This window comes from Petaurus breviceps, unplaced genomic scaffold (assembly GCF_028583685.1).
Source record: "Petaurus breviceps papuanus isolate PSGF00001 unplaced genomic scaffold, PetGlider_PUasm1.0 90752, whole genome shotgun sequence".
Lineage (NCBI taxonomy): Eukaryota > Metazoa > Chordata > Mammalia > Diprotodontia > Petauridae > Petaurus > Petaurus breviceps.
In genome coordinates this window covers 9,213,172-9,227,351 of record NW_027187336.1, presented here as the reverse complement: position 1 = coordinate 9,227,351, position 14,180 = coordinate 9,213,172, and the positions used below count along the sequence as shown (strand labels likewise).

The 14,180-nt window shown below is 39.0% G+C and overlaps 1 protein-coding gene across 6 annotated transcripts in view; it reads left to right on the top strand.

Moving 5' to 3' along the window:
• NCKAP5 (NCK associated protein 5) overlaps nucleotides 1-14,180 on the top strand; it is a 1,185,533-nt gene that overhangs the window by 152,311 nt on the left and 1,019,042 nt on the right. For 3 of the 6 annotated variants that reach the window (XM_069067793.1, XM_069067790.1, XM_069067795.1), the window contains exon 1: nucleotides 31-427. The exons of 2 other annotated variants lie outside the window; for them this stretch is intronic. The gene's annotated coding sequence lies outside the window, so the exon portion shown is untranslated. Of the gene's footprint in view, nucleotides 1-29; nucleotides 428-14,180 lie in introns of those variants that run through there. One more of the 6 variants, XM_069067796.1, reaches the window with a different exon arrangement.

Sequence of the window (14,180 nt, the reverse complement as noted above, 5' to 3'; positions counted from 1 at the left end):
TCTCTCTCTCTCTCTCTCTCTCTCTCTCTCTCTCTGTCTCTGTCTCTTTCTCTTTCTCCCTCTCCCTCTCTTTCCCTCCCTCCCTCTCCTCTTTCTTTTTGACAGTCAGTTAATAAAGACTCAACAATATGCAGCTGCCAGTGATGTCATTTGGGACTTTGTCCACAGAGCTTGTATTTACAAGTACGGAACAACTACAGAAGAGCAGAAGGAACTAACTCTCAGCAAACTTGCTCTTCACATTCTGGAGAACTTGGGTGCTTTGGTTGTTCTGGGGAGCTCATTCTGCTCTGCTATAACCGCAGCCTCTTAAAGTTTCACAAATAAACAGAGGCTAAACTCCGGAGAATTTTTAAGCTGGTGAGAGCCCTTGCAATTCTAATATCTCCAGGACTGTGACATGTGTTGACTGAAGGACTAACTACAAGTAAGGATTTTTTCCTCTCCCTTCCCCCGCCCCCCCAACCCTAACCCCAACCCCAACCCCAACCCCTGTTCTTACAGTTTATCTTATTTGTACAGCTTGCTTTCCTTTTAAAGTGATATGATTAGGTTAGCGAATTTCTCCAGGCTTTCCCGGGCTGCCACAGCAAGTATGCAGTTGTTCTGAGTTAATTACAGCATTAAAGTTGAACAGGATTTAGGTGTGGAAAACTCGTTGTCTCTTATAACTGGCACAACGGAGAGCACATGTTAATAGGATGGGAGATAGTTACGTTCCCATGCCAGCTAAAGGTGGCTTGGAGGGGAGGAGGGAAACCCCATCCAAAAATAGTGTTAGATTGACCTCTAAAGAATTAATCAGGAAAAAAAAATGGGAAGATGATCTTTGGGTTATTCTACTGGGAAAACATAACCTTTTAGCTTGGGTACTTGTGAGTTGCTCTGTTTTGGAAATAGTCCCTTCATAAGGGAGTTTTGCTATCATGAACCATCTAGCGATCTATATTGGTTGTTGCCGATGTTGTTTTTCACCCTCATGAACTCAGGGAATTTCTGGTAGGATATAAATAATGTCTTGAAATGGAAACCATTCCTGTAAGAACTGAGTTGTTGCTTCCCCCCCCCTCCCCCTTTCTTCTCTCGGTTTCTAATGTAATTTTAAATGTTCCTTTTCATCCTCTGGATTAGTTAGCTATTATTGTGCCTCTGAAAAGTTACACAATCTAGAAGTGCAAAATCCACACGGGCTAAGATCTTTCTTTCTCTTAAATATGCCTTCATTTTCTCCACATATCTTTACTCCCCACCCAAGTGACCTGATCTATAGAGAGAGTGGAAAGCTGTGTGTCAGCCAGCTAAGGAGTGTTTATTGTTGAATGAAAATCACAAGTTTTTGATGAGTGTTCTTTGTAATTTGTGTGGATTGAAGTTCTGTCAGTTCTGTTAAATGGAGATGCAAGGGTGTCCCCCTTCTTTCACTAGGCTACAGTGTTTGTGCCTTATCCTCCCCCATCCCCCCCCAGTCCTATCATTTGCAGACAGTAGCCAATCATCACCTACTAAAATGATCAAGGGTTGCCAACCTTACTGTGTGGACTGGCAAGAAGTAGTTATGCCTGTTACCTTCAGCATGTTATCTCCATGACTCATTCCCTAAGACATAAGTTTTGCTCCTGAAACCAGCTGCTAAGTCAAGCCAGCACAAAAGTTAAAGCACTCACGTGCTACCTTTTCTATTACAGCCTCATAGAATGTGAGAGATAGAAAGGAGCTCTGAGATGGTCCCTTCTCTGATTTTAGTTATTGAACAGAGTGAGGGACCAGAGCTTATCTAGAGTCCCCTTCTTTTGGCTGTCACTTAAATCCTTTTTTATTTGAAATTCAGGGGAAAAAAGTGTGTATGGGACCTGCCTGTAACTTAATATTGCCCCCTTTGTAATATATCTATCTTTCTTCAGTTATATTACACAGAAGATCATGAAATTATAGATCTGAAGTAGGAAGGGGCCTTAGAGGTCATTTAGTACATCCCTTTCCTTTTACAGATGAAGGAATCCCCAAGGAATTTAAGTATGTACTTTCTTAAGGCGATGTGGGTAATCCATGATAGGGGTGGGATTCAAGCTCAGGTTCTTTAAGTCCAAACCCAGCATCCTTTCTATTGTACTCTTTAGCCTCTCTAATGAGAAAGCTTTACTATTGGCCTTCCTATGGGGTCACTGCTATGGAACTTCTGTCCTTCTCTGTGTTTTCACCTAAGCAGTGTGATACCTCTGTTCTTACCTTCAAATTTGATAGGGCACAAAATGAGCAAGTGAGTGGTTTTAGGTACTCAAATGACAGGCTAGGATCCTAAATGCAAAACTTTCACACTGGTGCCCCTCAGCACTCTTTGTTATTGAGCAGAATTCCAATGGGTATAAGGTAGCTTTGTTTTGGGACCAGTCCAAGGGATCTTAGTTACTGAAGTATCAAAAGGAGTTTGTTACTTGGTGGTCTCACCTATCAGGTAGTCCCATTGCATGGCCCCAGGGGAAGATATTTTAATGAAGCTCTGATGTATTATCACACCCTAATTTTGAACCACATAGTTTATATTGTTTATAAACTGAGCTTCTGTAGTAGCAAAACTCAATGACTAACTTCTAGTCCCATGCCACCTACCCCCTTTCCTTTATTTACATAAAAGTTTATGTAAAGGAAAGGTTTCCCCCACTTCCCTTTTTCCACCGGGTTGTCTATTACAGAAGCTACATTTTTTTCCCACCCACTCTATGACTTTGTATATATTTTGTATGTGTATATACACATGTATATATGTATATATGTACATATGTGTATGTATATACATATATGTGTATGCATGTCTTCCTCAATAGAGTGTATGCTTCTAGAGAGTAGAAGCCTTCCACTATGCTTGGATGATAGTAGGCACTTAAACACTTCTTGATTGCCAATTGATTGAACTTATGTATCTTCCCAGGTTTGAATCCTAGATATATGCATAAAACTCCAAAATTTTAGTGTCTAGAAAACAGAATATTTTATGGATGAGAGCATCAGTGTTGTAGAAAGAAATCACAATTAAAATAAGGAGAACTGAATTGTAGCCCTAGGTTTGCTAGCCATTTGACCCTGGCAAAGTCACTTAACTTCCCTCGTTCTCAATTTCCTGATCTGTAAAATGAGGATAAGGTATGAGTGTTGGACTAGATGCATGTTAAAGTTTCTTTCATTCCTAATGCTCTATGATTCTCTGATATTCCCAGTTTTCAGCCCTTGTATAATTTCAGGGCTGTGCTAGCAGAATCACCTGACGTTGGCTCACCTCTAAGAGTCAGGCTGAAATTTCCAGGAGTTGACACTGAGCCAGCTTTGATCAAGACTCTTGAATCCTTCATTAATACCTAAAGTTCAGTCCATTTGCTCTTCACTCTCTTAATAGGAGAGAACAATAAAACTCTCTCCTTAGATACTTAAAAAAAATCTGACTTGAAACTTTATGTAAATTAGCTGAAGTTTATGGATAAACATGAACAAGTAAGTCCACTTGTATTGCAGTCCCAGGCATTTGTAAACAGAACTCAGAGTGGAAGAAGATTATAATTCAGGGATTCAGGGGATTTAGGGAAAACAATTGGAAACATTGGTTGGTTGTTTGGTTAACCTCCAGAATAGCCTTCCAAGGGAAAGGGCTAGAACTTTTCTGTTTGTAGATATAAAGAGCAGGCTTGGGTCTGTTTAAGTTTGTTTGTGGCAAGGCATTCAAGCAGTGGAATGTGAGGGACCTCATAGCCCTGTTTTTCGCTGGTTCCCTAAATCTACAAGGTTGATGCCTGTGGAATTCAGGATTCCCAAATGTGCTTTCTTTACAGATGAAATAATAAATCTCCAGGATATGTAGAACAGTACCCATAGCATTTACAATGCCCCAATACATACTTGTCTAATGAAGTGTATTATGTAGGCTTTGGAAGCCTCAATTACATGAGATCCTTCCTAGTTGTTACATAAATTAATCTATATGTTCAGGGCAAGAAAACAAGTCTTATGCTAGAAAGTAACTTTTGGTAATAATGATTTCTTTGAGTAAAATTTAGATGGCTTAGGTGAGCCCAGTGGGCTGGGTTCAAGAGGGAAATCCCAAACCAATTTTGTTTGCATGGGCTGGAAATGATTTGGATCTTGTGAATGGCAGCTTGGATAATAAAAAGGGAAGATAAACATTAGGAGTTGAAAGCAGAGCTGTTAATCCTGAAATGCACAAAACAGTACTCTTGAGCTGGGACTCTGATAGGTTTTCTATGCAAGGATACAGGATTGGTTAAACCTGATTCTGGAAACGAAGAGCGTAACACAGGCTAGCCCAAAAAATATACCTCAAACAATGTTTTGTCGATAGGACTAACTGATTTTAACAATTCATTCTTCTCCAAATCGTTCAAGTCTGCAGTTAACCATGTTCTCCACTTATTTGTCAGTCATCAGACAACATAGGCAAAAAGAGTTAATTATTAAGTATTAAAACAGTTGTAATTTAGACGTCTATGTACAATTTTTCTCTAATGCTAATTATAGTTAATTGCCAATGTGGAGATGTAGCAAGCTAGTAAATAGCATTCATAATTTGCTTTTGTGTGACTCCATCAATGTTTATGCCATTTTAAAGTAAAAATAAATGCAATTCACCTTTATTTCAATTTCCATATGCTAGTATAGTTTATCAGAGAAAAGTGAGTAATCGTGACTTTATGAATAGATAAATAAGCAGCCCCCACAAAATGACATATTTTCCTTCCCCCATCTCTTTTCTTTTCACTAGTTCTTTCTTCCCTGATTCATATAATCAAAAATGCAAGATAGCTTGCTATTTAATATATATACTTACAATAAAGTCTCTTGGAAGTCTGAGTACATCATCTTTATAGGATGTCATTATAGAGATGGTCAGCAGAGGGCCTTATTAAACTGAGTTATGTTTAATTTCAAATTCTAGGGCCAATGAGTTAAAGTCCTACTGGTTAAGTCATTTTCTAATATTCCTGATGAGTTACAGTGAAACTTACACACACACACACACACACACATTCTCTCTCTCTCTCTCTCTCTCTCTCTCTCTCTCTCTCTCTCTCTCTGTTTTAAAATAGCTTTATCCTTCTTCCAATAGGGTAAAATGGGAAATTCTACCCTTTCCTCTCCAGGCTCTGTTTTCTTAGAAACAGCTAGAGAAGCTGGATGGGTCATTAAGAGCCAAGGTCCCAGAAGGAGGCTTGGGCCTTCACTAAGATCTATTAATTCTTTTTGACTTGAAACCTGAGTTCAAGGTTCTAGGTAGTTTATTATCAACTAAGAAGTATGAAGAAGATGCTATCCCTCAACAGCCATTTAGTCAATAAACATTTATTAAACACCTACTATCTGCCAGATCCTGTGCTAAGGATTCAAAGAAAGGCAAAAGACAGTCCCTGCTTCCAAGGACCTTACAGTCTAATGGTGTAGACAACATGAAAAGAGATATGAATAAGATCTATATCTATCTAGATCTTTATCTCCAGTCATTTGATCTATGCCTTCCCAAGGGACCCAGATGGCTCTTGGAGAAGAGAGTGAGGCTGGTGACTTTGCACAACCCTGGCTCACTTAAATCCAATTCACTTGCAAGTCATGAATCACTTTCCAGATGTCAGTGATCCTCTTGAGAATGAAGGACAAACAATGACAACAATAACATACATACAAATACCTACAGGCTAAGTTGAGAATAATCAACAAAGGGAAGACTTTAGTATTAAGGGGAATTTTTAAAAAAGCTTACTGTAAGAGAGATTTTAGCTGAGATATGAAGTAAGTCAAGGAATCTAGGAGGCAGAGATGAGGAGAGAGAGCATTCCAAGGATGGTGGATAGTCTGTGAAAATTCTTGTAGTCTAGAGATGGAGTGTCTCATTCAAGGAACTGCAAGGCAGTCAGCTTCATTACCTTGAAGAGTATGTGCAAGGTGTAAAATGTAAGACTAGTAAGCATGAAAGGGCAGGTTATGAAAGTATCTGCCCACAAAATTTCTGTGAGCTTCACTCTAAATAGAAATTTATTTTCCCTTCCTTGGTGTTTTAAGAGATTTACTGTGAATTTTTCTTCTCTTGGGTATGCATTTAGCAATGAATAGTTATCATAGAATCTGAGAGTTAGATAGACCTTAGAGACCATCTAGTCCAATTGACCCATCTTACAGGCTGTAGCAGCAAACACCCTAGCATACCCAGGATGGCTGTTAGCATAGGTTCTTAGATCTCCTTTTCTAAAGGAAAGCAACTCAAAAAGCAATAACAATCTAACTTTAATCAAACATATATCATTTACCTAGTTCAGGGGAAAAAGTCAGCACCCTGAACTTAAGAGAATACAAATAGAAGTTACAAACAAACAAAAAATACAGACAGAGAAGCAGACCAGAAGACAGGACTTCTAGCTGTCTGACCTTTACATCCATACCTAGTTAGTTACCAGAGAGAGAAGCACCAACATCTGGAGATTCAAAGCATGGGAGGGGTTTGTGGGGGAGTGCATGTGCTCAAAGGCTGCCTGGAGTCTCATCTGGCCAAATCACATAACTCTTCCCAAAATGAACCCCATAGCAAAACCTTATCTCAGAGGTATATATAGCCTTCTCCAGGGTCAGAGAACATCACAACACTGATGACAGCCCAATCACAAAGTAACAAGGTGTGGGCCTTCCTGAAAAACAAGCCTCCCCCCACAGACTCGAAGTTACCACATTGAGAGAATTAGGGGGTAGAGTATATTTTCACATCAGGAAATGTCCTCAAATTCACTTAAGCCTATCAAGGGGCAGGGAAGATCTTCAAATTCTCATTACCATTACACAGGCTCAGAAATTTGAGTTCCAGGGAAGTAAAGGGACTTCCCCAAGGTTATAGAGGTACTTACTGATGACTGGGACCAGAACTGAAGTCCCATTCCCTGCTTTCTCCATTGTACCACATTGCCTCTCCACACATAGAGAGACTCCTTTATATCAGACACTAGTATTGGAAAGCTAATGTTGTACCACTTCCCATGGAATTATATCAAAAGATAATTGGCATTGTTTTTAGCAAGCTACCTATGTTATCGTATGAGTTAGAGAGAACCTGTTTATTTTCAGGACTGTATAAAGTGCCCATGTTTGTGAAGATTACCAAATAGGAACTCAATCAATACTTGTTGAATGAGCTGTAGGAATGAAGTGAAAGAAACAAAAGAGGAGATATGACAAAAGAAAAGAAAAGAAATATGAGATGCATTTTATATTTGGTGGTAAAATAATGTTTTTATAAGAAAAAGTACATAGAAAACAAAATAGTTGAACATCTAGAAAAAGGGCTCTTTTAGTAAAGATTATTTGAATATAAGTGGTTTCACTTGTAATTCTATGCATTTTTATTTTATGCATTTTGAACTTTATAATGATGAGTCAGTCTATAAGCTTTCTGAGAGTGTCAAAGGGATCCAGACCTTAACAGAAAAGGTTAAAAACCCCTGATTGTTCCCAGATGGACCAGAGAAATACCAGTTCTTTGAATCATAGAATAACCTTTGCTGGAGAAGCTAGATCCTATATCACCAAGATCATCATAAGGCTTCACTTGGGGGCACTGAAGAAACTGTCCAACTTTTGGAGATACCCTATCTGTTACTATTGAGGGGTGCGAATACCCAAGGGACAGTTTTAGAAAACTGAGGGCTGATAGTGCTAGAAAAGTGGTTTCCAGTTGTTAGGACAGAGAGATTGTTAATCCCTTTGTGAATCAGTTCTTGAATTTGTCACAGAACTACAATGATTCACTACAACTTTGGCATAAACCAGTATCTTTAGTAGGAACTAACCATTTGGGAAGCTGCCCTGCCCTCCTGGGCAGTAAGTGCTTTCTGTTATATTATCCCCATATGTGAAGGCTTTTCATTGTGCAACAAATTACATCTGTTTATAGGATACCCTTAGCTTTATACTTTCTGCATATCTTTTTGGCAAAAAGGGAAAATTCTGCAGTTTTCAATGGATGATCTCTGGCATCAGCAGTAGAATCAGAGATTGAGTTGGGGTAGTGTTAGATCAATGGCAGTGCTGCATTTCAGTCTGCTTCTCTTATCTGCCTTCTTCCCTTGCCTCTTCCTCTCTATGACTTGGTTGCCCTCTTGTTTCATGTTTCAATCTCCCTTGCACATTTTTTCTAGCTCTGTGATCCTGGGTAAGTAATTTAAATTCTTTGGGCGTCAGTTTCTTCGTCTTCAAAATGAGGGTATTGGATTTGATGACATCTGAATTCTCTTCTAACTCTAAATCTATGATACTGTGATATATTTACTTGGATCTCAGTCTGCCCCTCTCCTCCATCTTTGGTTCCTTCCTCCTCTGCCAATTCTCCCTATTTTTTTCCTTTCCTTTCCTTTCTAATTTCCCTTACCTTTCCCCCTTCCTAATCCCAGAAGGGATTATGGTAACTGTGGTTGGAGTGGATCTCTGATCTAAGAGAGGAAGAAGAGAGTCATATAGTTCCCCCCAAACTGAATGACTAGACATTTGCTGAATTTAATGCCATACTCAGTTTCCTCACGTATAAAATGAGGGAATTAGTACCAGTGAATTCTCAGGTTCCTTCCTGCTCTGAATCTGTCATCTGTATTTTCTTGCCTTCAAGCAGCCACATGAGCTGTCATCCAGGGCTCACCTCAGGGGCCCCCATCTTAATGAAACCTTCCCTGATTATGTCACTGTTGTATCTGTAGGGGCTTTGTGGCACCCTAATAGAATGTAAGCTACTTCAGGGTAAAGACTCCTCTCTTTGCATTTTTGTATCCCCCTGTACCTTGCAGAGTGCCTTGCACATAATGGTTGCTTAAAAAAAAAGTTTCTTCCATTAACTGCTTGGGTCAGAGTCAAAGGATGCCCTGCATTATTTTTGCATCATACCTTCAAGAGTCCTCTGGCAACCTATTGTGCTGAAGATATTCTCAGTTAAGCACAGCAGTAGTGTTAGGAGCTTCTTGGTACTGCTGATCCTCATAACAGATGTTAAAGGATCACCCTTGAAAGGGTGTTTCTCTGAAGCATCTAATTATAACCTACACAAAAGATTAACAGATGTTATAATTGTCTTTATTCTTTGATTAAATAGTTTCTGCATGAGTTGCTGCCTTAGATTTTTCTTTGCCATTTTGTAAGGTTTTTATGAAGGCTTGACATGTGTCTTCAATTTTCTGGAGAGAGTTTCTTAACAGGGCTGGTAAGTTCTTTGACAGATTTGCAATTTCTTTCTCTCACTGGCTCTCTTTAAAAAAATGTTAAATATTAGCAGGTTTTTTATGGACTGAATAGTGACAAAGGCAGGTTGCCTGTGAAATTAACAGTGTACAGATGAATGAACAGTTCAATAGTTCTCTGTCATTTGCCTGTACAGGTGACTGCTCCTTATGGACAGTGTCTGGGGAAAGACCTGCAAATGCCACAGGAGGCATTCAAGAGAGCTTGTGCAATGGAGTAGGCTTTCAGATGCCAAGCTTGAGAATGAATGTGCAGAGAGAAAAAAAACAAAACAACAAAACAAGACAAAACAGCCTTGAAGGAGTAAGTTGTCTCTAGGTTTCTTCAGTTAGTGTTTGTTCTAGAAAGATAAGAAATCAGCTAGGGACCATTTTAGCACACAAAGAATTATTTTCATTCCACTAACTTGGCTCACTCCTGTGCAACTGAGAGCAAATCACTCAGCCTTGCTAAGGTACAGTTCCCTTATCTGCATAATGAGGAGATTGTTCTAAAAGATCTCTAAGGGGCATCTATGTGACCATGGATAGAGCACTGAACCTGGAGTCAGGAAGACCTGACTTCAAAGCCAATCTCAAATAGTTACTAAGTGACCCTGGACAAGAGATTTCTCCCCATCTCAATTTGCTCAACTGTAAAATGGGGATAATAATAGCACCTACTTCCCAGGATTGTGGTGAGGATCAAATTAGCTTCAGGGCAATGAGGGGCTTGCATAAACACAGGTCAGAAGTGTCAGGCACCTTAGAGATCCTTTAGTCCCCTTTACCCTGTACTTGCTTACTGTGCCCACAGAGACTCAGAGAGGTAATGAGAATTATGCAATATCACTTAACATCTTTAGAGCATTTATTTCTAATTGATAGGTGAGAAATTTTTTTTCCTAGGCAAAAAGATGGACAAAAAAAATTAAAGCAAATGTCATGACTATGAGGACAGGAGTAGATGGGACTTCTTGAACATCCAGCACATAGCCTGAAGGGCTTGGGTGTGTGAAGGTGAATGAATGAACAAATGAACGAACGAATGAATGAATGAATGAATGAATGAAAAAAGCATTTACTAAACATTTTCTATGTGCCAAGTGCTACGTTAAGTTCTAAGGCCTGAAGGAAAATTGAGACAGTACCTGCTCTCAAGGAGCTCATACTCTCATTTGAGGAGATGACACATATAAGTGAGGTGGAATTGGTCACCACAAGTGGATAGAACACTGAAGGGGAAGGCAAGAGAGGACTGAAAAATCATTTGTAGGACCCAGGGATTTTTAGCCTAGGGAAGGGAAGATTTAGGAGGAGCCTAATAGTTTTCTTCAACTTTGAACATGGAAGATGAATTATACACATTCTGCTTGGCCCTAGAAGGCAAAACTGGAAGCAGTGGACAGAAGTTGCAACAGATTTTAGTTTGAAAAAAATCCTTACAATTTTAAGCAGTGCAGTTTCCTCCTCACAGGAAATCATTAATCACATTGTAGAGGGGATTTCTTCTTCAAGTATGGCTTAAAAAGTCCAAGGTCTCCTATGCACCAGGGCCATCTCCAATTGTCCTTATTTTTTCTTGCCACTGGAATCAGATGACTCCAGAGGAGAGAGTAAGGCTGGTGACTTTGCACAGTCCTCTTTCATTTAAGTCCAATTCACTTGTAAGTCATGGCATCAGCTTCTAATGTTATGGTTTTCTTCAAGAGTGAAGGACAAACAACAATGAGGCTGAGATAAGGCAGTCCCTTCCAACTCTGAAGGGTCTGTGACAATGACAATATAATTATTGACAGGGACCACTGTGAGGGAGAAGAATAACTAGATCCATTTTCTTGCTTTCACCCCCCCCCCCCCAAAAAAAAAACTATTCTGTTTACCAAGAAAGGGAAAGAAAACCTGGAAGGGTTTCAGATTTGCATCAATTCACTACAAAGGAAGTTCAATTAAAACTGTCAAAAAGTTTGAGCTCCTTTTCCTCCCCTTCTCAAACATTTATTCACTCCACCAATATTTACCGACTGCTAACCACCTGAACAGCACTGTGCTAGGAGCTACAAGAGAAGTCTAAGTAAGATACAGTCCCTGCTCCCTGAGGGCACTACAGTCTAATCGTGCAGAGCAGGCATATACATGGAAACTATCCTTAAATATGTACTTTGTTATGAGTGAGGGTTTATTGAAGGGGTAGATATTATTAGGAAGTGAAAATGATGTTTATTTTTTAAAACCATCAATAAAACATAAAAAAGCAGAAATTAAGCCATATGAGGAATGTTATGTTTAACTTGAAGAAAAGACTTTGGTGGGCAAAATAGTAGGAATGGGCAGGCTAGTTGTTTTTCAAATAGTTGAAAAACGAAAAGATGGAAGAGTGAGTAGACTTATTTCATAGGTGTAACAACTAGAAAATGATAGAAATCACAGGGAAGAAGATTTTGGCTAAATCAAAAGAAGCATTTCAAAATATTAAGATGTGTCAAATACGTGATGGCTTACCTCACCAAGTATTGAGATCTCTGTAACTAGAAGTTTTCTGCCCAATACAACATAATGAAAGTTTGGAGGTGCTATATAGTGAATGTCTACTTTGGATAGAGGTTGGATCACATGATCAAGCAGTCTTAACAGCGCCAGAATTCTAGTTTTCTATGACTATATCAAGTAGGGAGAGATTTTAATTAACTAGAAAATTTGGATGATTAGTTGAGAAAATGGGGAACTGAAGAAGGGAGAGTATTAGAGATGAGAGGCTATTAATTATGTGAGTTCATCAGTAACTGATATTTTAATACAGATAAAAGATACCCATCTATAAAAGCTCAAGTTGTCAGGGGAATTGTAATGGAGAAGTTGCTGAAAAGAAATCAGATCAAGGGACTTGATCTGATCCTAGAGGTATAGTTGAAATTTGGATAGGTGGAAAAGACTGGTTTGTCTGGAGATGAAGGTCCTTGGATAAGGTGATGCAAAGGTTAAATCTGTGGCTTATTTCACAATCCTGTAAGGCTCAGGTCAAACGCCAATTCTTTCATGAATCTTTCGATGACTAATTTAGTCCTTACTATTCTCACCTGTCTTTGAAATAATGAATCAATAAATGAATGAAAAATCATTCAATAAGTGCTTACTGTGTGCCAAGCACTGTGCTAAATCCTGGGATTACATACAGAGGGGCAAAAAGCAAGACAGCCCTTGCTGTCAAGGAGGTAATGCTGTAATTTGCGGAGACAACAGACATGAGAATTCGGCTATAGGACAGAAAGAAAGGCTTAGAAATCCTTAATTTGCAGTGGAGGGGACAGATGGCAGTGCCACAGATCTGGAGGGTTTAGATTCATAGCTGATGACATGGTCCAGAGGGCCTTAAGACATTGTGGCATAGTAAATAAGGAAGACCTGGTGTTTCTCCATCCATTTCTCTCTTTCCTTAGAACATTTAAAAGCCTCTTTTCATGCACTGAATTAAAAATATTGTACTCCTACCATGATTCTAAAGCAGTGACTTTGTGGGATTGCTAGAAATATTTTAGTGCAGGTGAAAGTGTGGTAAATACAGTATTAAGTGGGACACTTGCTTACTTAGATAGTTATCAAAATATTTTGAGCTAGAATGGCCCATTTGTTCACCATACTAATTTTTCTGTTGAATAAAATTTCCCCGATGCCCAGAGTGGTAGAAGTTGGGCCTGATCCCTACCACTTTGTATTTCCTTCCATGACAGAGTGATTTAGAGAAAAGGGAACCAGAACCAAGAGAGTGACTCACCCAAGAACATGTGGCTGCTAAATAACTGGAAGTAGGATCTGTGTCTCATGATACATGGCCTGTGGATCCCCCACTGCTATCTTTTCAACATTTTCCAATTTTTCAGACACCACATGGAAAATGATCTGCTTCTGGCTCTTTATCTTGGGTTTTCTTTTATGCCAATCTCCTTTCTATTTCAGTTTTGTCCAGCAGTTACACTGCCCTCACAGTTGGCTCCTTGCTTTGTTTTATTTGGCTATTGTCACTGATGCTTTGAACCCAAACCAAAGGTTCTTGGCACAGTGAGTTCAAGCTTTTCCTTGGGGTTTATGTTTTCTTCTCCAGAAATTAGGCTTAGATTTATAAACTTTCATCCTTCATCATTAGACTTCCAAATTAAACTAATTGATGTTGGAAAACACTATATCAAGCCAAAATAATTCCAGGGAATTTTAAGTAGTGATATTAATCTTCCATCCTCTTAAAAGTGAAAGTGGCCCATGCTTGATTGAAAGATTTTCATGCTATGTTCTCCAATTTAGTGTGGTTATTTCTAAGCTGCTATAAATCTTTTCAAGATAAGAGCTTCTTACCTCCTTCCCTCTTTCCTCCTATTGCTTATTGCAGGGTAGAAGAATGAGGGGTATATGCTGGCAGAGTCTCTACAGCTGGGGAGAGAGACGGGTGCCCTTAAATCTTTCACAGGCACAGGTCTTTAAGTCATGTTGTATCTTTTCTGTGATAGCATGGAATCTGGTAGGGGAGAAGTTCTGAGTTATTGCTTTAAGGTTTGGAATAATCCAGTATTAATTAATCCATAAGGATCTTACCTTCTAGCAGCATTTAATTCTGTCTTCTTTATCCTTTGGATTCGGCTATAGATACTCTGCATCTGGTATAAAATTCTTCTTTTTTAATGGTTAGAGAGTGAAAGCAGTCTGGAGAAGGCAGTCAATCTGCCATCTTGTTGGTTATGTGACCCAGAAGTCAAATCTTCTCATTTTAATGATGACGAAGCAAAAGAGGTTAAGTGATGTGTTTGGGGTCACATTCCTACTTAGAGGCAGGTTTGTAACAGAATCAGTATGATGTTCTTTGTACCATACTATATAGGCAAGAGAAAGGATCTTATGAACTGGATTTTAGAGGTTTTCTAATCCAATTAACTTGTAAATATAGAGAGG